Raw genomic sequence first — 22,163 nt, 5'->3', positions numbered from 1 at the left:
TGCTTTCGCTTTTTGTTATCTTTCCAATTTCTTGGGTTGTAAAAACTAGTTTCCAGCCCTGCGTGTGTAGTAATGCAGGGCTCTGCGGACAGAGACCTCCAGACCAGTGCTGTCCAACACAGGACCTGCCAGCTACTTAACTTTCAATTCTGATTAATTAGAACCTGACAAAACTAAAGGTTCGGCTCCTCGGTGCATTAGGCACATTTTAGTGATTCGATAGCCACGTGTGGCTGGTGGCTGCTGTGTCAGACGTCCCAAGCGTGGAACGTTTCCTTCTGGTGGAAAACAGAATGTGCCGTGTGGCCGTGACAGGTGACGAAAACCCACCCGAACTCATGCAGAGCCCTGAGGGCGGTCAGCACCTGCACAGCCCTGTGCACAGCTGGCTCCCGTGTTTCGCTAGAGTCTCTGCGTCCCTCGGTTCTGTCTGTCTCAGCTTCCTCGAATCGATGCTTCAGCCTCCTTCCCGCCCCCCTTCCGGTTCTTCCTGCCCTGGGCTTTCCTCTGCTCCGCCCAGCAGGGCAGTGTCGCTGCAAAGTCACACTCCCTGAATGTGGGTCTTTGCTGCACCATGAATGTAAGTGATTTATCCTCGGCTCTCTCTGCCTTGATTTCCCCGTCACTCGGGGGGAGGATACACTAAATCCCATCTCATAGAATCGCTGCGCAGATTGGATGAGACGACGCATTCACAGCACTCGGCACAGGGCCTGGCACTCACTCGGCACTCCACAGACACCTGCTGAGGCACGTCCTCTGCAGGGGGCAGGCTGCTTGGTGGCCTGAGCTGCAGGCTCACCCCCTCCAAGGCTGGTGGAAAAGGGACCGTCTTCTCCATGAGCTGAAAAACCTCAGCTAGGACTCTGACAGCGGGGTGTGCGACAAATGCTCATCTTTGAAACAGTCCCTGTGGTCCAGAGCGTGCCCACTCCTGGCGGCACAGACCTGGCTCACGTGCCCCAACTCTGTGGCCAAAGTAACATTAGCGGCCGTGATTAACCACCTCATCCACACACCAGAGTTTGAGGCAGAGGTCGTTTTCCAAAGAAAAAGTGGATTACTTTTATCAGAGCAAGGATACGGAAGCCACGCGGCAGAGTCGGCGACCACGCGGGAGAGTCGGAAACCAGAGCAGAGCCTGGTACACCCCACCCCTGACGTCCCCAGTGTGTGTACACACATGTGCACGTGCACACACACCTCTTCCCATGCACGCAATTTTTAAATGCCCACCTAACACATCGCAACGATCCCACATGTGTCAAATATGCATCAACCTTGTACATTTCTGTCCATCAGATCTGGATGCGGCTCCTATGATCAGACGATCGTTTACCCCCTCCAAACACGCTCGGTACACAGTGGCGGAGGAATACTGGCACACACATGCACACGCACACACGTGCACACGTGCACACACACATGCACACACGCACACGTTGAAAACTGGAAAAGCGGAAAACAGTGAGCACCGTCTCGAGTGAATGGTGTAAGCCACACGCTGCCTCACGAGGATTACACGGACTCCACTGTGTGGCCGTGGAGTGAATTTCTTGGTCTGTCACTAAGGATGCCCCAAACTTTGCACCCTGAGAACATCTCCCTTGCCCATTATTCCCCATGACCATGTATTAGGGGGGCTTGGGAGAGGACTCTCCTTCTGAACCTTTTCCCCTGTTGGTGTAACTAAGGGGTCCTGGAAGTCTCCTTCGAGTTTGAGCAAACACAGACCCACCCTGCCAGTTTTAGGCTATTAGACCACATAAACTCCTTTACAATTCTGATATTCTGCCAGAAAAAAAAAAAAAATGTTCTGGTGTCTTCTTTGAGCTGACATTCCCGCAATAGAAATCCTGCCAAGTCTTTCATTGGCCTTTGAATTCAAGCCCCTCTGTTGTTATTTTTGTCACTTAGAGATAATCCTAGAAATGCTGGACTGTGCTGACTTTGGGTACAGTCTTGTGGTACGTTCTCCTACTGAAGCTGAATTTCTTTGGAAATTTTTAAAGAACAACTTGATTTAAGTACACTGGAAAATAACACGATGAAAATATCTTCTAAGGTATCCAAACCTTAGTCCCTTCATAACCACCCAGGCAGAAGAGCCCCCCCATTCTCCAGAAGTTCCTTGGGGAATAAGGATCTATTTTTGCACAACGTGAAACGGCTAAGAAGTACGATCATAATTATATTGTCAGACGTTTCTGCCACCATAATTCAGACTCAAAGTTAGCTAGCGTTCGGTTTGAAAACCTAATAAAATGTCAGTGTATCGGGCTTTGGGGCACTGTCTAAAACTGGACATGGAACTTCAGTCACGTGCCCTGCCCACCTCAATTACCAACGGGTTCACGGCATTTGAACGGTCTGGCAGTTACCTGGTGCTTCTGACCAGCACAGACCACCATATCCATCAGCAACAGTGTGTCCAGCGGACGACCCAGCAAAGGCGTCCACTGAAGGACAGTTCATCACTCGCCGGGTGCTTTGAGAAAGCTGACACTTGAATCTGAGGTTCTTAGATCAACGACCAAAACTGCACCTCTCCTGGGGCGCCTGGGTGGCTCAGTCGGTTAAGCGTCCGACTTCGGCTAAGGTCATGATCTCGTGGTCCGTGAGTTCGAGCCCCGCGTCAGGCTCTGTGCTGACCACTCAAAGCCTGGAGCCTGTTTCAGATTCTGGGTCTCCCTCTCTCTCTGCCCCTCCCCCATTCATGCTCTGTCTCTCTCTGTCTCAAAAATAAATAAACGTTAAAAAAAAAATTTCAAAACTGCACCTCTCCTGTCGACGAAACCCCTCCCCCACTGCCCCAGGTCCCGCCCTGCCTTGCAGAGGCTTCACCCCAAAAGTCAGACGCCTGGGCAGCGCCCCCCCCCCGCCCCAGCCATTCCTCACCTCACTCCCTCTCACATCAGAACCTCAAGGACACGAGTCTGATTGTAAGGTCATGTGCCCGCATCCTGGACGCCAAGCCAGCGGGGAAATGAGTTTCCAAGTTTCTCCCTCAGGGAAAAAAGATGGGGTTTGTAAGGCTGTAATTCTCTGAATGCAGCAACATGACTCAAAACGTTCTAAGCATCTGTAATATGTGGTCAATGCCCACAACAACCATCAAAGTCTATTTTTCAGCCAAGAAATCCACATCTGGAAACTTAAATCATGTAATGGCCAAAGTTCCATATATATATATATATATATATATATATTTTTTTTTTTTTTTTTTTTTTTTTTGAGTGGGGAAGGGCAGAGAGAGAGGGAGACACAGAATCCAAAGCAGGCTCCAGGCTCTGAGTTGTCAGCACAGAGCCCGATGCCAGGCTTGAACTCACAAACCGCAAGATCACAGAAGTCATGAAGTCGGACGTTTAACCGACTGAGCCCCCCAGCACCCCAAAGTTCCATACCTTTGAGAGTTACAGAGCCCAGCTCCCAGAGGCATGCAGGCTACCTCATAGTTAAATCCAACTGGGACCAATAAACCTCTCTCAACCTCCCCACCCCCCCCAGATCTCATTAAGTTGGCTCTAAATAACTACTACTCAGTGAACTTCATGATGAACAAGCTTGGCTTGGAAGGATTCTCTGGTCTCCACAAGATTACAATGAGACACCTGTTCCAGGCAGACAATGTGGGACTTTTCTTGGCATTCCAGGCTCCCTGTTTACACCTGGCACACCAGCGTGGTTATTCTCAGTGTGTTCGGTTGCCGGACATAGGACCCGCCAGTTTGGGTGAAATGGGGTGTCTTAGAGGCCGCTTTCTTTGTGCGCTTTGCCCCCTCCGTTAAGCAGCTGCAGGTAAGCCTCAGGGTTGATTCTTGTGCTGCGTCTGAAGAACTGATGTTCCTTTAGTATCTGGACCGAGCATCCAAGGCATTCACCAAGATGGCGGCAGGTGACGTATCAAACTTTCCTGGGAGTGTCTTTGGCAGTCACGGACACCACTGACGCTGCTGTAAGAGAGAACATTGTCTTCTGTCCCATCCCACCCCTGACTAGCAGCACCCTCCACAGCCCTCCACTGACAGTATATGAAGTTGTGGTTGATAACAGGGAACATTTGCAACCCTCCTACAGAGATAAGATTCAATAAGAAAGAAGGATGTTATTTGAAAAAGAGTGGGTCTTCATTTGCATACCACGATCCTGAAGGCTCTTCCGGAGCATTCTGATCCAGATTTGAGATGTAGGTTGAAACAAAACAGGCCAGATTCTGATTCCTCCCTCCCCAACCTCAATGTCGCCAAATAAGACAAGGACGAACCGGGCCAATTTGACGTGGTTGTCGGTGGCCTGGCCCACACAAGTCTGTTTCTTTTTCTTTATGTCCTGAAATTAATTTTATTTATTTATTTTTTATTTATTTATTTATTTTTTCTGAAGTTAATTTTAAAACACGGTCCATAAAAGCAGCAACCTCCTGCCTTTCCTCGTCCCATGTTCTGGGCTCTCCTGGCTCTTACCTCCATAGTACAGAACGGCAGGCGTCCACCATTGTTTCTTGACTTGCCAGCCGGCTGCCGTGCTGAATGAGGATGTGGCTGCCCGAAACCCCCCTCCCCTCCACCCTCTGCAACGTCCTGATGTTAGACTAGTTGGACCTCCACCTGGATGACCTCTAACTCTGAGCCACGAGCCAACACGGCTTCTTGCCCCGTCGAACACCTGCCCCCCTCTGCCTCTGCCCGCTGTGCTGTCTCCACTGCATTTGAACACCGACAGCTGGACCCTTCTGTTCCATCCCAGGACTCAAGTTGCCGTTGTTCTGTCTGCGGGACGTGGCCAGATGCTGACGCTGGCCGGTGTTTGTGGTCCCGCGATGCCGGACGGCACAGCCGGGCCCCACAGGCTGCCGCTCACTTGTCCTGCGGTTTCCAACAACGCTGTGTGTCCTATTATCACTATTTCCTTTTGTTTCACACGCTCCGTAATATAACCTGGTTGACTGAGTTCCTTTCTCCCCCAGGGACCTCCCTCACATTGTGGCTCCAAGCACCCGCTGGCTTCCTCTTCACTGATTTCCGGGGGGATTCCGTCTGGTGCTCCCCAGCCCCCCGCCTTTCCTGGTCTGCTCCTTTCTCCTTTGCTCGGGCACGTTCTCAAATAGCTTCTAAGCTTTGTGAGGTTTCAGAGTCCCTGCACGTCTGACATGACCTCTTCCCACCTTCTCATGTCCAGGTTAAAATCTTTGTTCCTCAACCAAACCGAGAAATCACAACAGACTAAATGCAGAAGCAGATAGGACCCTCTGGCCTCGTCTACTAAGCCAGACGTTAAAGCGATTTCCAGAATGCTGTCTTTCATGAAATTGTCATTTATATTAACACGTAATGGGTTTACTATTTTTTAATGGATTCGTACATTAAAAAAAATTGTAATTATAATTCCCCCTCAAAACATAGAAGGCAGGGCTCTAATGTCTTCCAGAACCCAGCACGGTGGGTGACACAGCCATGGCTAATCCGAGTCCTGTTATCCTCCAGCTGACCCGCATCATGTCTGGAGCTCTCCCAGCTCTTCCCGGGGTGGGCTATGGGTGGCGGCCTTCTTCCTCCCTCGTTCTTGCCCCCCCGCCCGCCCCCCCCAACAAGCCCTTGCAATCAAGAGTTCTGTGGCCTCAGCTCAGGGAAAGAACCTTGGATTTTTAACCGTGTTCTTCCCTCTGCTCTCCCCGTTTCCACTTCCCGGGGTTCCCATTGTTCGGATGTTGGCCTCCTCACCTGGATCCCTCCTCTCTTCCTTCCGCTCATCTTCAGCTTCCTACAGCGTTTCCTCGGATATGTCCTCTCGCTATTCCTCGGAGCCATCTCCGGGCAACGTCAGTCTTAATGTCTACACGCCTTCTTTCATGAGCATGACTTTTTCATGACGTCCTGTTCTTGGTTAATGAATACATCTTCTAGAGAATAATTGGGATATGCTGCTTTTTTAAGCTCCCTTCTGCTCCCCCCAGTTCATCTGTTTTTCCAGGGTCATGCTGTCTGCTTATTCAGTCTCTCTCTTTCATGCTGGAGGATTTCTTCAAACGTTTGAGGGTCCTTTATTTCCCTTCATATGTAACAGAACAGAAAGAAAGCCAGAGAATGAGTTCTGCATATGCAGGAGGCAATAAGCAGGAGTAGTTGGTGATTCGCAGGGGTGACTCCGACCTACCAGGTGGGACGTTTCTGGCTCCAGCCACTCAGTGTCTTTAGAGACAGCCCTCCAGGGTATTTCTTTTTCCCCTGAAGGACAGACTCCTGGACGTGTGTCTGCAGTCTAGGGAGGTTGGCAGTGGAGGCTCAGCTCCAGTAAATAAAGACGTTCACCCACCGGCGCCCAGCCCACCCCCATGGCCTCCCTCTCCCCACCTCTGCTTCCCATGAGCTCAGCGTCTGCGACTCCAGCTCCAAAGGGGGACTGTACCCGGAGGCAGCACCCTGCTAGACGACCAGGTCCACACAGACCCCTGCTCCCTTGAAAACCAGAGTCTGTCCTTAAAGTGACTTCCTTTGACAGTCCGATGACTTCATCAAAAAAAAAAAAAATTGGACTCTCTTTCTCTCCTTCTCTATATCATTTCCTTCTCTTCACCCTGTTCCTCCTGCCACCCTCCCGCTCATTCCTCGTCTGTTCCTCTCCAAGCCCCGAGCCGAGCAGGCCAAGAGCAGCCATCTTGGGCCCTCAGAGACCGCCGAAAACCATAACTCCCGGCTCTCGGTGACTGTGGCACCTGTGTGCTCATGGTTCCCATCTCAACAGCTTCTTCATTGTCACCAGAATCAAGCGTGTTATTGTACACGGAGTGTGCTCCGGCCATATGGTCTTGAAAAGAAGTCATTTCTCAGAAGAAAGTCTAGTTTAGGGAAATGTGCTAGTTTAAAATTCCCCCACAGTAGTACAGCATTTTGAAGTTCTTTTGCTTCCTAATAGGAGTTTCTGGCAACTTCTGCTTGGCGATGAATTCGGATCCTTTATGTTCAAAACGTCTCAAGCCCCCTCTGGTCCTTGAGCAGACGTGTAACTCGGGGCCCAGACTGCCGCTGTGGATCAAGCCCTGCCCTGCGGAGGCCTCAAGGGCCTGGGGCCTGGCGGGAGCTGGTTTGTTACACTCAGTTTGACCCTAACTCTCACCAGGTTAGTGGGATTTAAATCCCAGCAGTGTGGGCTAAGGTCCCTACTTCTGGAACATTCTCTGTCTTCCATCAGAATACCAATAGTAGGGCAGCTTGGGTCTCAATGGCCCCTTGGGTAAGGACCTTGTTGGCTTGAGTCTCTGGTTCCACCTGGAGGTCTTGGCCCTCTTGGGACATCCCTCTAACATCAGGTTATCATGTTTCCCAAAGACTGGAGGAAGGCGGGGCCGCTAGGAGACGTTGGAAAAGTGGGAACCTGGAAACCTGAAACAGGAGACTGCATGAGGTTAGGTTTTGTTTCAAAGACTCAAAACAGTTTGATCCCACGTTTATAAAAGTCGGAACGGCCCAACAGCTCCGTACAAAAGTGCTCCTTCTGAAATGTGCGAGGGGCTTGGAGGCCAGGCCGGCAGGAAGCCAGGCTTGGAAGTACGAGTCTCTTTCCAAGTCTCATCAACGGACACGAGGAAGCAGGAACAGTTCTCAGGAAACTTGGAAGCTTTCTGTCTGGACCTGCCCTGGCCTTTCTCAGGCAGGAGCCACAGACAGTTATAGGTCAACCGTACGCAGGTTTTCTGTAAGGGACACGGATGAATGGCTGTGACGCACAGAGACGCAGGCCACATTGCACACACCTGGGTGTCATCCACACAGGCGCCCCCCCCCCCGGATTTGCGACAGGCTCCCGTGTCCCCATTCGGCGCAATGCGTCCTTGAGTTAGGTCTAGGCTGAGTCTGAAACTCGGGTGATTTTCTGTTTTTCTGAAAAGCAAAGAAAAAGACCCTACAACGTTACCTGGCCAAGAACACCAGCGTCTCCCAGGGCTGATGTCAGGGGACCACTTCCAGGGCTGATTCCCAAGGCCTCACCTTCCTCGGCACACAGTAAGTGAAAGAAGTGAGAACGGCCTCCCCTCTGTGATCCCTTGGTGTGCCCTTCCTCTGGGGGCGACCGGGGACTCAGTCGCTTGAGTGTCCCACTGTTGGTTTCGGCTCGGGCCATGATCTCCTAGTTCGTGAGTTGGGGCCCCACGTCAGGCTCTGTGCTAACAGCCTTGAGCCTGGAGCTGCTTCAGATCCTGTGTCTCCCTCTCTCTCTCTGCCCCTCCCCTGCTCACACTCTCTCTCTGTCTCTGAAGAATAAATCAACATTTAAAAAAATTTTTTTAAAAAGAAACACCTCAGAATTGACTTGTTCAAAGAGCCATTTTAAAACAGAGTTTTGCCCGGGGTGTCTCCATGTATTAAGGGTAAATACAAATTAAAATCCAGAGACTTAGTGCCCTTGTTGAAGACGAGAAGAGCTTCCCCCACCCCTTCCCCCTTCTCGGAGCCTTTACTTTAGAAAACTTGTGAGTTGAAATGGGTGTCAATCTTCTCCAGAAGCTGGACAAGCCCCTGGCCGGCTCTAAGACCCGGGGCTGCCCTTCTGAAGGACGGGCCGTCTCTCCCAGATGGCATCACCTGGGCAGCTGGCGCTCGCCTGCCCCCGTTTCTGAGGGGGGGCCCCCCAGGCTGTCAAACCACCTCCGGCCGTCAGATGCGGGAAGTTCGTTTTCCCTTTGGGTCAAGCCAATTAGCGAATACAGGTGGTCACCCAAGTAGCAAGGGCTACTGTCTTGTCACCGGAGAGCAGGTGTGCCATCGGGTGACGTGCTCGGCCGGGTAAAGGGGACTCCTGTGCCTGCGGTCTCCTGGCGGACCGCCCGACGTGCACATCAAGTGCCGCTTTAAGTTATTCAGTAAGAAAATCGTTTTCTTTCTCTTCTACCTTTGTGTGAAGGTGTTCTGGGTTGGGATTTGTTTTTAATTATACTCCCCCAACGCCCACCAGAAACAAACATTTCACTTCTTTTTTTTTAAGTTTGTTTATTTATTTTGAGAGAGAGAGAGTCGGGGGAGTGGGGGAGAGAGACAGAAAGAGAGAGAGAGAATCCCAAGCAGACTGGGCACCATCAGTGCAGAGCCCAACACGGGGCTTGGTCCAACTAACCGTTGAGATCACGACCTGAGCCGGAACCAAGAATCGAACGCTTAACTGATTGAGCCACCCAGGCACCCCTTGTCTTCCTTTCTTTCTTTTTTTTTTCTTTAATGCTTACTTATTTATTTTTGAGAGAGACAGCATGAATGGGGGAGAGGCAGACAGAGAGGGCGCACAGAATCCAAAGCAGCTCCAGGCTCCGAGCTGCCAGCACATAGCCCGACACGGGGCTCGAACCCATGAACCACGAGATCACGACCTGAGCTGGTCAGACGCCTAACCGACTGAGCCCCCCAGGCGCCCGAGGTGCTTCTAAGCGGAGAGTGGAGGTAAGATGTCTCAAGGATGTGGCTTAAGAGCAGGAGGAACCCACTCTCACTGATGTGAAGCCACCTCGTGCAACACAGTTTGCACATCTGTAAGGGGCCTCAAAGGTCAGCGACTGCAACCAACCGCAGTTGCCACGGAAGCAAAGTTCGTGTGGCCCCAGCGTAGGTGGGGTGGACATCTGCCTCGGGCTGCAGGGAGCGGTGGCCTCAGGGTGGGGCCGTTCGGGACCAAACGATGGGGCGGGAGTAGGCTGAGTGGACCGTGTGGAAATCGGGGTGTGAGAGTGGAGGTGACGTCGGACCATCCCTGAGTCCGAAATCGAAATCGGAGAAAGGCAGACAATTAGGTGCACTTGGGTTCCCCCTTTCCAACCTGTCCTTACTGGGGGCTGGACTGGGGCTGGACTGGGGGGCTGGGCAAGCGTGGGACTGGGGGCTGGGCTAGGGCTGGACTGGGTTGGAACGGGACGAGTGGTCACTGCCCAGAAAGTCAGGGACTTTACACACAGGACCTCCTCCAACGCCTCCAACAGCTCGGCAGGACGCGCCCGTGGCGCCATCCCGCATGAGCGCGTGGACGCTGTGCGAGTGGACGAGGCCCGTCCAAGGTCGCCGAGGGCCGGGATCTGGGCTCCCAGCCTCAAATGGGAGGCGGTGACGGCGGTGCTGACTCGAGAGAGACTCACAGACCTGTTTCCCTGCAGGAAGGACAGGCTGGTCTCCGCTTAGAGGGAACAGAGTACGCGTCGCTGGTGAGTTTCGGTTCACCTGATGCAGCGAGCGTCACAGCAGAGGGGACGCCGGAGGCACAGAGGAAAGCGGGGTGAGGACCGTGTCTGTGCACGCGCGGTGTCTCCAGGACTCGGGACAGCGCTGGACGCACGGGAGGTCCTCACTGAAAACTGGTGCCGTGGTTGTTGAGTGACCCTCGTGACCCGAGGCTGAGGGCAAAGCACGGTGGGGGGTTAGCCACGTGGAGGGAGGGTCTCAGCAAGGGCGGGAACAGCACAAGCAAATCCGGAAGAACTAAGACGTTATCCCGCCCACAAGCCACCGAGTCGGCCTATCACAGCCCCGCAGGTGCTCGCGGAAGACCGGTGTCCTGGGCCAGAGGCGGAGCGCTCTGTGACTCACAGTGGCCGCCTTTTTTTGTCTCACAGGGCGACGCAAAGAGGTCTAGGTGGCAGGAACAGTGGCAGGTGACACCGTATTTCAGGAGCGGAACCCTGAACTTAGGAAGCTGGATCTGTTCTAAATGGAGGGGACAGGCCTGCCCGTTGATCCCGAGGGAGGTGCTCTCTACCCGTCAGGTAGACACGTCACTATGTGGACACGTCAGGAAGAAGTCTGGAACAAAGCGTCTGCTTGTAGCACGTGCACAGATGGCCAAGTCCCGCAGACGGTGGTCTCCCGAGCAGGGCCCGGCCGGGGGTCACCCTCTACGATGCCACCGAGGACACCCACGTGCAGGTGAGGTCAGGGGTCACCCACGCTGGAGCCTTCAAGCAGACAGCAGCGCCTTGCCTGGGGTCTGGGCGAGCTCGCGAGGGTGCTGAGTTTTCGTGTCGTGACAGTTCGTCAGTCAGGTTCCCGTGGGACAAAGGAAGTGACGCCGAAGTGACCCTTAATAAAACGTATCCCAAACATCCTGGGCCCTCCGGCAGGCCCGCCTGTGCTTGCCCGAGGCTCGCAGGCGGTTCGTCTACTGGGAGCTGACCCCGGGGAAGCAGAGGTGAGGGACAGGGAAGCGAAACGGGGAACCACCGGGCCACCAATCTGGCCACCTTTGTGGGGAGCGGCGCTCCACACCAGGGGACTTCTGAGGAGTCAAGTGGGACGCACGCAGAACCGTCCCCCTCCTCGTCCCCTGCCACCCAGAGACCTCCCTCAGCCTCGACCAGCACGCTGATCTACGCTGCCTGCCCAGTGGGGGGACCCAGCTTGTCACCCGAGCCTCCTCTGCCGCCTCGCCCTTTTGCGATTCCAGCGGCTAAAACTCCCCACGCACCTTGTCACCGGGAAGGAGAGCAGCACAAAAGTCCGGTGAACCCTCGGGGCTCCAGACACGCTCCTCCCTGTCCCCGCTGTGGAGGACAACCCAGCACCTGGTGGTCATGAGGGCGAATCACACACATCCGCACGCGTGCGGCTGTCAGTGCACACAGGTGGCTTGTACCTCCAGGCCTGGAGACCCCCCCCCACCCAAGACCCTCTGGCTGCAGAGAGGTGCTTGGCTCACTCTGAGCCTAGGCCAAGGGTGCTGGGGAGCGGGCACTGGGGGACAGTCTCCAGCTACGTGGCCCCTCCAGTGAGGCCGGGATGGGAGGCTTGCTCCGCGGTCTCCCACTGCCTGCGGTGGGGGGCCTGTGATCACTAACGCACACACCGGACGGGCCCCCTCGCCTGTCTAACTTTCTCACCCCGGCTGCTGGTTCCTGGAATCAACCCCCAACTTAACTATTCACCCTCAAGGTCCACCCTGCTTTGCAGGGAACCCAAACTAGAACATCTGGTAACAGAAGTGGCCCTAGGAAGCAGCCCCTTAGGCTGGCGTTCTGGAATTGGGTCCCTCACTGAAGGTGGCAACAGGGACCCAACTTCCATGGTCGCCGCGTGGTGGCTGCCCTAGCTGTGCCCCAGCATCCCAGGTACCGCATGGGGGAGGGGATGCGTGGGGGGAGGGGGAACACGGGAGGAGGGGGTGCCTGGGGGGAGGGGGTGCCTGGGGAGAGGGGGTGCACCGGGCGAGGGCGTGTGCGTTCCGGCACCAGGTACCACATGGGGGGAGGGGGTGCACGGTCCAGCACTAGCTCTGACGCTTGAAAAGCAAGGAGACGATGGTCATTACAAGCATAATACTGCGTCACCAGCCACAGAAGCCGCGAAGAAAGAAACTAACAACCTGGGAATGGCCTGGCGCCAGCTCAGGACGCGGTGTAAAAGCCAGGAGGCTTCCCCGGAACCCCTGCAAGGCCGGTATCCCCCAAAGCTAGCGGGCCAGGCGTGCTGATGATCACACTCAAACACGGAGCCCAGAGAGCTGCTGTTGTGTCCCCAGGGGCACCTGCTTCCGACACCAGTGCCCCCTGCTGCGACAGGGGGGACAGGGGACAAGGGGTGGGGACAGGAGAGGGACAGGGAGGTCCTCCAGCCTGAGGAGCTTGCTCAGCTCCCATTCAGTGCAGAGTGTGGAGCTAAAGCCCCGGGCCCGGGCCCCTCTTGCAGAGACAGCTCTGAGGTTGGCACCCGAGCCCCCAGGGGTCCCCACAGCAGCAACCTGCCCGATAACACCCCGTGTTGGCTTCCTTCCTGCTTCTGTCTTATGTTCCCATCCCCTTTGGTATTTTCTGGAATCCCCTCCCAAATAAAGCATCTGCACTCAAACCCTGGGCCAGGGCCAGCTGCTCGGAGACCCCACTGAGGGACACCAGAAGGACAGACACCTCTCTCTGCCTCCTGGTCCGTGGGTGCGAGAAGATCGTGGCTTCAAGGTCAGAGTTACTGTGTCCCCTGACGAGAACGTTCTGCACCTGGGAAACGAGCTCTGATCCCACAGTGACTCAGTTCACAGGGAAGGAACACACCTTTCTCAGGTGGGTCCCCAGACCCGAGGGCTCCAGCCACTGGCAGCACAGTGCCAACCATCACTCATGGCGGGGGGGGGGGGGGGGGGGGGAGGGGGGCATGCACATGGCAGCCGGGGCCCCGCACACCCCAGGCAGGCGGTGTCCCAGAGCTGCCTCCGCTAAGGCGACAACAGTAACTCCACTGTTTTATTGGGCTGGCCCCTTCCGGCCGATCGGGACTCGGAAAGCCCCACTGCTGTGTGCCGCCCCCTGCTCCTCAGTGAAATGGGTCCCTCGCGTTGAGGCCACACGCTGGCTCTGTTGTCCGCAGACGGGATCGCTGGCAGACGCGAGGCACACCAGGACGTTCAGGAGACAGAACTCCAGATGGAGACAAAGGGTCTCATTCCGTCAACATGTCCCCAAGTGGCCAGCAGCTCCCCTGCACAGCGGGGCCTTATCCAGGGCTCAGCCCAGCCTCACCTCTGTCCCCGCCGATCTCTGACAGCTCCTGATAATACTGATGATACGAGTGATCACCACGCACGCTATGAGCATCCCCCCCCCTTTTATTTTATTTTGCTTTTAAGTTTTATTTTTAATGGGTCTGTAGATACAGAAGTTACCTAAGTTTCCGTTTGGGTGAAATCTATCAATACTTTTCTTTATGGTTTTTGTCTTTGCTGCTACGATTATAAAGCTTTCCTCATTCTCAGTTTAGATACAATTTTCACCAATATTCTCTGGTCTACCGAGGACTCTCTCTATGAACGTTTCGGTATTTCATGTATCTGGTGTGAGGTAGGGATCTAACCATCCCCGGCATGCACACACAGGATTGGGTGGTACTCCCAGCCTTGGATATAGCATTCCCAGATTGCCCTTCCATTCCAGTCGTCTGTCAACCCCTGTGCTGGTCCCAAACGAGTTCAGTTGTCCTCACTTAAAGCACGGTAGTACCTGATCGAGATCCCTCCCTTCTTTATAACCATCCCCAAAATGTTCTGCTATTCTTGTACATCTTTTTAAAGGAGGCTTCAATAGGAATTGGAGGGGGATGTGGTGAAGCATCACGGACAGAGGAACGAGGGGCAGGCTTCCAGGTTCCAGGATTAGCGGGAGGCTGATGAGGGCTGAGACCTGAGGGGATTGTGACCCCAGCACACCAGCCTTGCCTCGTCTAAAACAGGAGACGGCTCGGTGGGGGTGGGGGTCCCCCAGCCCTCAGGCGCGCTGCCTCTGACCGCGCACAAGGGTCTCTGCACCCACGTAGAGAGGCGATGACAAAAACCACACCCCTGATTACTCACCTGCCAGCGACGTGGAGGGCTCAAGGGCCTCTGGACGGTGAGCTTTGCCTGGCCCTCTCGCTGAGTGACCAGGGTATGGCCAGCCGCTCCCGGGCAAGCCAGTCTCCGAGTGGGGAGATGCCAGATCCCAACGGGAATGTGGACTGAGAGCGTCAGGGTCCCATAAAAGAATCCACGGTACGAGCCACATGCCCCTGCGGATGCATCTGGCTTCTTGCAGGAGTCAGAAGTGGGAGGAAAGCACCCCTGCGCGGCACCTGAGGCCCCCGTGATCCGTTTGCCCTGTGATCCGGGAGCCCTTCCCAAACCCCCAACACTCTGCTTGGCCCGAGAAACACCTCGTGCAGGCCTCAGGAGGTCGTCCGGGAGTGTGTGCTCGTTTTAACACAACGGATTTGACGGTTTCTAGTGGGGTTTTTTTCCCCCTCATGGGTATGTTCTAAATTAGAAACAAATTAGAAAATAATTTGTTTCTAAAATGATTCTGTGTTTTCAAAGTGGCCACGTCAATTGTTTGGGCTCTTTGAACATTTTCATTATTAAAACGAAGTGAGAATTGAAAAAATCTAAATTTGGATAAATCTTCATGGATATGTATTTTTTTTTGTTTTTTTGCACCAAATTTAAAGGCATGGGACATACGCTGTGGTTTGTGAATCACATGCACAGACACTCGTTTTACCAGGTCTGCGAGGAGACGGGAACAAGGGGGTCGAGGACGGTGTGGCCCGGGGAGTGGAGGCCTTGGGAGGTCCATCCCGGGCAGAAGTGACCGACTGGACACGGAGGCCGCACATCACAGAGCAAGGCACCTCAGCTGCCATCCACAGATTAGACGTCCACGTGGCCGCAAAGACAGATCTGAGACACGCGGTGGGATTTATGGCAACACCAAGAACACCAATGAAAAAACGCATCCACACCCCAACAGTGCACACCAAGAAGACACCAAAAGCAGCACCCAGCAGAGACATCAGAGCACTCTCCTGGCGGGAGGAGGGTAGGGAGAGCGCAGAATGCAGATCGAAAGGAAATAAAAGAAAAAAAAAAAAAAGACTGTTTTAAAATACATTTCCCATTGCTTTTTCTCTCGTGTGTACTTCATATTTAAATCGTGGGGTTTTTTTTCCCCTGCTAAATCAGGAAGAAAGCCTCCCACCCACAATATTCTAGAGAGAGAGATGAATATTCACCATCTAACTTTTGAAATTGACATTTATTTTGTGATTCAAGAAGAAAAGGTGGTGAGAATAAATAATGTAACCAGGGAACTTAATCCATAACCTGGGGGAAACAGATTAGGTTTTATCAATAAAATCTGGACCGGGGACGCTCAACAGCTTGGGGGACTTATCTACTTGGTGATCTTAGCCCGGGCGGGGAGAAGTTTTAATTAGTGACTATGGTTGTTTCTATTTATGTTTATCTCTTTCGCCCTGTCGTTGGGGCACACATTCGCCACCGGATGTAAACCCCCATGGCTCAGACACGGCATTTTCATTAGGTGATGATTTCTGCACACAGACGGCAGCGGAACTCACCAAGAGGCCCCACGGGATGATTGGTCTTTAATACCACGCTGGTTTGTGTTGTGACGCGGCTCTGGGATTTCGGGGGCACCGGTGGTTTTCCGAGCCGATTCTTAGCAGCCCGGACAAGATTGTTAGCAGCACGGGGGTCTTGCGGCTCCGATGGGCTGGGGAGGGAGCTCGAGCCGGCCTGTGCCTCAGCGCTCCCTGCGGCCTCCCCAGGCCCTGCCCGCGGAGTTGGGCACCCCGTTCTTACCCTTGGGGGAGAAGTCAGAGGTCGCAGCAAGGCAGGGAGGTCCCCCTACTGCTTGGCGTCGGCGGGCAGCTGTGCTGGGCAGCATCATCACACGGGCTTCCAGAAGGCCAGGGGGGCCTTTCGGCAGGGGACAGCTTCCCAGAGGGGAGGCACGTCCCGCTCTGCCATTCCCATCAGGCCCAGAAACAGAGGTGGCACTCACTGCCCGAATTCCCCGCTTCTCAAACTGGGTGTTGAGTGTCTGTGACCTACAGGGGACTCGGCAGGGTGTCGGGGAAATCGGGGAGCCCCAGTGCTTAGGGCCTGTGAGCACGTGAGGCCTGGGGTGCTGGTTCCACCCTCTGTTGCTGCAGAACTACCCCAAACAGGGGCTTAACACAAGAACCGTTTTTCTCTGCTGGAGGTCCCGAGGGTCAGGAACTCAGCGGATGGCAGGCGGGCCGTTTGGTGCCCCTGTGCTGCCGGGGGTTCAGCTGGACTCGGCTCTGCTGGGAGGGCCCGGAAGGCTTCAGTGACCCCTGCGCTGGCTGGGCGCGCCTCCAGGTGGCCGATCTCTCTCTCTGCCTGTGTGGTTTCCTTCAGGCGACGGCTCTCGGGCAGGAGGCCGTGGGCACGGTGGCGGGCCTCGAGAGGAAAGGCCCGGTGTGCAAGTCCAGCCCCAGAATCCACGCAGAGGGAACCATGTGTCACCCTGGGAAAGTCCGAGGTTGTGTCCACCGCTAAGGAGCCCAGCCTGGGGACTGCATGTGACCCTGGACAATTCACGGTGTGGCCTCCCCCCACCCAGTGACGCACGGTAAGAAGCCTCCAGAGCTGAAGTGAATAAAGGACCCTGAACAAGCCCTGGAAACCGTCTAGCAGGAATTCCAAGAGTCTGCGATGGGGTCTAGGTGCCCCAGTGGGAAGTCGGGGGATGGCCACCATCTTCCTCCACCTCCCCCCCCCCCCGCCCCCACCCCTCCTAGCAGGGGCCGGTTCGGACACTAAGGAGTGGGGCACCGGAAGACCGCAAGCACCGCCCCCAGGGTCTGACCATGGGCCCCCCCCCCCCACCAGAAGTGTGGACTTGGCCTGAGGGCAAGGCCGGTTCTCCCAGCCGGCGCCAATGATCCTGTTACCTGCAGCACAAGCCACTCCTCCCCTGGGAGACCCTGCCAGGCCCCTCCTGTCCTTGACGTGGGCTGGCCCCAGGCCTCGCCCAGACCAGGAGAAAGGAGTCCTGTTCTAGGCCTCAAGGAGCCTGCAGCCAGCACTCCTCCCCCCTGTCAGAAGCCAGCCCTGCCGCAGACACCCAGGGGCCCAGCCAGTCCCCCCGATTCCTGCTGACCTGCCAGCGGGCTCTGGAGGGCCACTGAGACGCCCAGGTGGAGATGTGCACTGGGCGGGGTCTCTGAACAAGGACCGGGCCCCCCTTTGTCACCTGGGCTGAGGACCACACTGCGCCATCTCAGGAGGTTACCCTGTGGGCCACAGGGCCGTGTAGGGGTACAGGTGTGTGGGGTGGGGCCTCACAGCCCCGCCTCCAGGCCCCCCTCCAGGGCCCTCCCCAGGCCGGCCTTCAGCGCCCCCCCACCCAGCCCCTTCTTCACCGCACATGCTCTGCAGTCCTCCCCAGACCCTTCTGGACCTCTGACACTCACCCAGCATTCTGGGCCGCCGAGAGAACATGGCGGCGAGGCAGGCGGCCCGAACCCTTCCCTACCACCCCCCCCCCCGGATGAGAAGTCAACACACAGAGATGCCCAACCTGGAGACCCTGACAGTTATGAAAGCTGCTTTACGATTTTAGCTCTGAATTTCCAGGCGGCCAAAGTTCAGGAGTCTTGATCAGTTACATAATTCTCCATCCAATCAACCCAACGTCCAAATGTTGATGGGCATCTACTCCCTTCCAGGCACTGTGTCAGGCATGGGGGTCCCCAGCAGCCCAGACCCACCGGCTGAGGTTAGAGATGTACCCACCAGGCTGTGTCTACACCAGGGCTTAATCTTTGACCTCTGGGGACCCAGGTGACTGACGTATAGTCCCAGAGCCCTGGAGTCCCCTCGCCAGGATAATGGGACATCTATCTGTCAGTATCACAGGACGCCTGGGGGCCCCTGCAGGTTCTCGGCATTCTGGCCCCTTCGACCCACAAGTGCTTGAGCCACTCACACTCAAACCAGCCACGCAAACAAACCCAAAGGAACAAAGAACCCCGGACAGGATTTGCTGGTGACCTTGCTCCCTCCCTTCCAGTATTCGATCAATCCGTCTTTATTTAGCACCTACTATGCGTCGGGCCCTGTGCTTCCCATGCAGAGAGGATGTGACACTCAGTCCAGCTTTTCTCCCACCTGAGCTCATCTCTCCACCTGGAGTGGCCACCACCCATCTCCTCTGGACCAAATCCCACCCTCCTCCAAGAGGCAATGGTCTTCATTTGCTTAGCAACTACTGTGCGCCGGGCGTCCCAGCAAGACTGACCCCAAGCAGAGATGCAGGACCTGCCTTCAGGGAGCCTGAAGTCGGTGGAGGAAGGCTTTAAACTCACCCCTCCAGGAAGGAGTAAGAAACCCCACCTGTGGTGTGGGCGCACAAGAGCACAATGACCCCTGTCAATGGGAGGGAAGCCGGAGGGCACACGGGGGAGGCAGCACAGCCTTTCTCTGGGGCCAGCACGCTCCGCGTGAAGTTCCCAGACTGGGGGCGCCTGGGAGGCTCAGTCGGTTGAGCGTCTGACTCTTGGTTTCTGCTCAGGTCAGGATCCCAGGGTCGTGGGATCGAGCCCTGCATCAGGCTCTATGCTGAGCAGGGAGCCTGCTTGCTTAGGACTTTTTTTCTCTCTCTCTGTCTGCCCCTCCCCTGCTGGCACTTGCTTGATCACTGTCTAGATAGATAGATAGATAGATAATAGATAAATAAATGAAAAATAAATAAAAAGTTCCCACGCTGGATCAACAAATGGAAAAAAAAAAAAAAAAAAGACAAAAAAGGAGGAAAAACCCATTAGCTTAGCTCCCGCCCGGCTTGAATTCTGGAGGGCAAGGACCCCGCACTGCGGTGACCCTGCCGTCAGCAGCGGGCTCCTGGGTTCTGGTCCTGCTGTCACCCCATTCCACGCCGTACTGCCCCGGCTGGTCTATTATCCTCTCTGGGCCTCGGTTTCTCTGTCTGTAGAATGGGGGCACCACGTCCCCCGGAGGGGTAGCTGGGAGGATCAACGAGACACGCTTGTTCCACACGGCGGGGCGGAGCGAAGCGTGGGGACCGCGGCCAGTTCCTCCCGCCAGCCCCCATTCCCGTGACAGCTGCACGCAGGTCCCCGGTCATCCGTGGCGGGCGCTCTCCTTCCGACGCTCCCACGGCTGGTGGGTCTGATCGCCCCGCGGACGCGCTGGCACGCGCCGGCTGTCTGACGCGGCCTCACAGAGGTGTGAGGTTCCTGCCTGGGCCCTGTCTCCAGTGCTCTCTCCATAGTTCCGATGTGACAGCGCGCCGCGAGAATCTGTTTGACACGGTCACCAAAATAGAAGTCTGGCCGCCTGCTACCTGGGTACAGCTTGTCGCCGTCTCTAGAACACAGCCTGGTGACGGCCGGCTTAGAATTCCTTCTAGTAAAGGAAGCCGTCACACAAGCCAGACACCCAGGCCCTTCCTTCATCCAGACGCGCGGCAGAAAGAAGCGCTTTCGCCGCTGCAGCTCGGGCGGAACGGGCCCTCTCGCCGCGCAGAACGCTGCTCACGCCCGTGCCACGGTCCGGCTGGGACTCCCAGACGCTGCGCCTCGGGAGCAGTTACTGAGCCCTGTGCCGGGACCTCAGCCCCCCACCGCTAACGCGCACGGCCACCCTGCAGGGCAAGCGTTACCACCTCCGTTCTACGGGCGGGAAGCCGAGCCGCACCGGCTCCAGTCCTGGGGCCGGTTGAGCCCCGATGTCCGACCGCCCCTGCCCGAGCTCTGCCCGCGGCCGCACGTGATCTCCGGCCCAGTCAAGGGCAACTCCCGTCCCTGCCCGGGTTCTCGGCCTCTGCGGGTCCTCGCAGGCCCGGCTGATGCATGACCCCCCGCTTTGAGACCCAAGAAAGGCTGTGCCAGGTGTCCCCAGGGCCCCTGCGACCCGCCCCCCCCACCCCCCGACTGTGTCCATGCTGACCCAGTCCCGGCTTTGGTGTCTGCTTGTTAGTCTGGCCTTTGTGCTGAAGGGAACTCTGAAGGAGTCTGGAACCCACAAACTGGAGTCGGCCCCAGGCCCCCTGCGGACCTCTGCACACCCACCACCACCCCCCGGACCTCCAATCACCTGCACCTCCATCACCCCGCCACCAGAAAGGCCGCCAGCATGGCCGTGACCTCCTCCACCCTTTGGGCACTGGGGCTCAGGCAGCCCTTCTGTGCTGAGTAAAGTCCGGGACTTTACCCAACATCCAGCCAGCAGGTGTAACGGTCAGAGCCATCGCCCCTAGGGTGCTCTGCAAGAAACCGTGCTCACCTAGGCTGGCACCCGAAGGCCTTTGCTCATCTTGCCCACCTGGACACTGCAGAGGGGAGACTGAGGCCCAGGGAGGGGGAGCAAGCACAGCGTCTCACTGACAGAGAGAAGTCCAGAACCCAGAGCAGGTGGCTGCTGTTGATTATTAGGACAGCCATTTGTGATTGGTATCTGGTACGGTTTATTGACTGATGCGGTAAAAATGTGGGGCCACAGCAGAGCTCACCCACGTTTTTCACCACCAGAAAAAGGGACCCCTTCCTCAGACAGGGCAAAGGCTCCGCAAGCAGCTTAATGGCTAGATTTCAGGTCCCTTGTGCCTTCAGCTGAGTGGTTGGTGCAGTGAAGCACCCGGACAACTGTACATGGTGGGCCTGCACACAGAACATTGAAATTATTTGCTTAAGTGTCTGCTTCTCCAACGAGACTGAAGGCTCTTTGAGAGTGGGAGTCCTGTTTTATTAATCTCTGTACCTCTCCCCATCCTGGCAAAAAGCCAGGCACACAGGGGCTCATTGAAGCCTGTTGAGTAAATAAATGGATGAATGCATGATTCACGTCTCCCACTTCGCTTCTTCCTTTGCGTATATTTGCTTCAGCGATCCTTCCTGTCTACTACTTAATTTTCTTGCAGTTGTAGTAACTGTCCTGCACCTCAGTGTGCCCGTCTGCGGCCTCACTCGGTGGGCCCGTCTACAGCCTGACGGCACTAACTTCTGCCCGGTACCCTCCTCACAGGAGCGCCGAGCAGGAGGCTGGAGGGAACAACAGTCTGCCTACCCCCTTAGAGAAAGATACAAGCGATCACCGGGCTTATAGACGCGATCCGCACGGTTCTCCATAAACCCGTGGGTCTGAGCTCCTGTCCCCCTGGTTCTGCGTTGCTGGCTGGCAGCAGTTATTCTGGGCATTTCTTCAAGTGTCACTGGTAACAGAACTCACGAGTGACAAGTTGGCAGGTGCACTTACAGAACCAGCCCCTGAAAACTACTAATGACGTCGTGAAGAAACAGGAGTATCTGGTCTTCGGTTTCAGGCATAAATATCTGAAAATGAGCAATTCGTCGGAGCCAGCCTCCCAGACGGAACATTTAGTGCTTGGTTCCACAAAGAGACCCAGAAGCCAAGAGGCCGGGCAGCACGGCAGCAGGGGAGCGAGGCCTGGGAGGGGGAAGGTGCAGAAAACCGGAGAGAAACCTCCCTTTCTCTGCCCCAGGGCAACCACGACAGGCTCTGGAATGCCAGGAGGAGGCTCAGCAGCCCCTCCCCCAGGGACCCGATTCCCAAGACAGAGCGACAGAGCGGCCGTGGCGTGAGGTGCGCTGGCAGAAGGCAGCCGCCTGCCCGCGGGGCAATGGACACGGTCCTGATTGGCGGTGGGGACTGACCTCTGTGGTGTAGAGATTCCCACCAGCACCATCGGCTTTGCGTGAATGGGAAGGTGAGAAGAGGTGCCCACAGCGGGCCTCACAAGCGGGGTGAGCCGGCCTCTGCACCCCCATGACCCGGGAGAGTCACCTACCTCCACGCAACACCTGGGGGGCGGAGGGAGCGGGACCTTCCTTGGGTGGCCCATGGGACCAGGGACGGAGACCATC

The sequence above is a fragment of the Panthera tigris genome, chromosome B3 (genome assembly GCF_018350195.1).
Source record: "Panthera tigris isolate Pti1 chromosome B3, P.tigris_Pti1_mat1.1, whole genome shotgun sequence".
Lineage (NCBI taxonomy): Eukaryota > Metazoa > Chordata > Mammalia > Carnivora > Felidae > Panthera > Panthera tigris.
The sequence above is the reverse complement of the archived record's forward strand: the minus strand, read 5'-3'. Positions refer to the sequence as shown.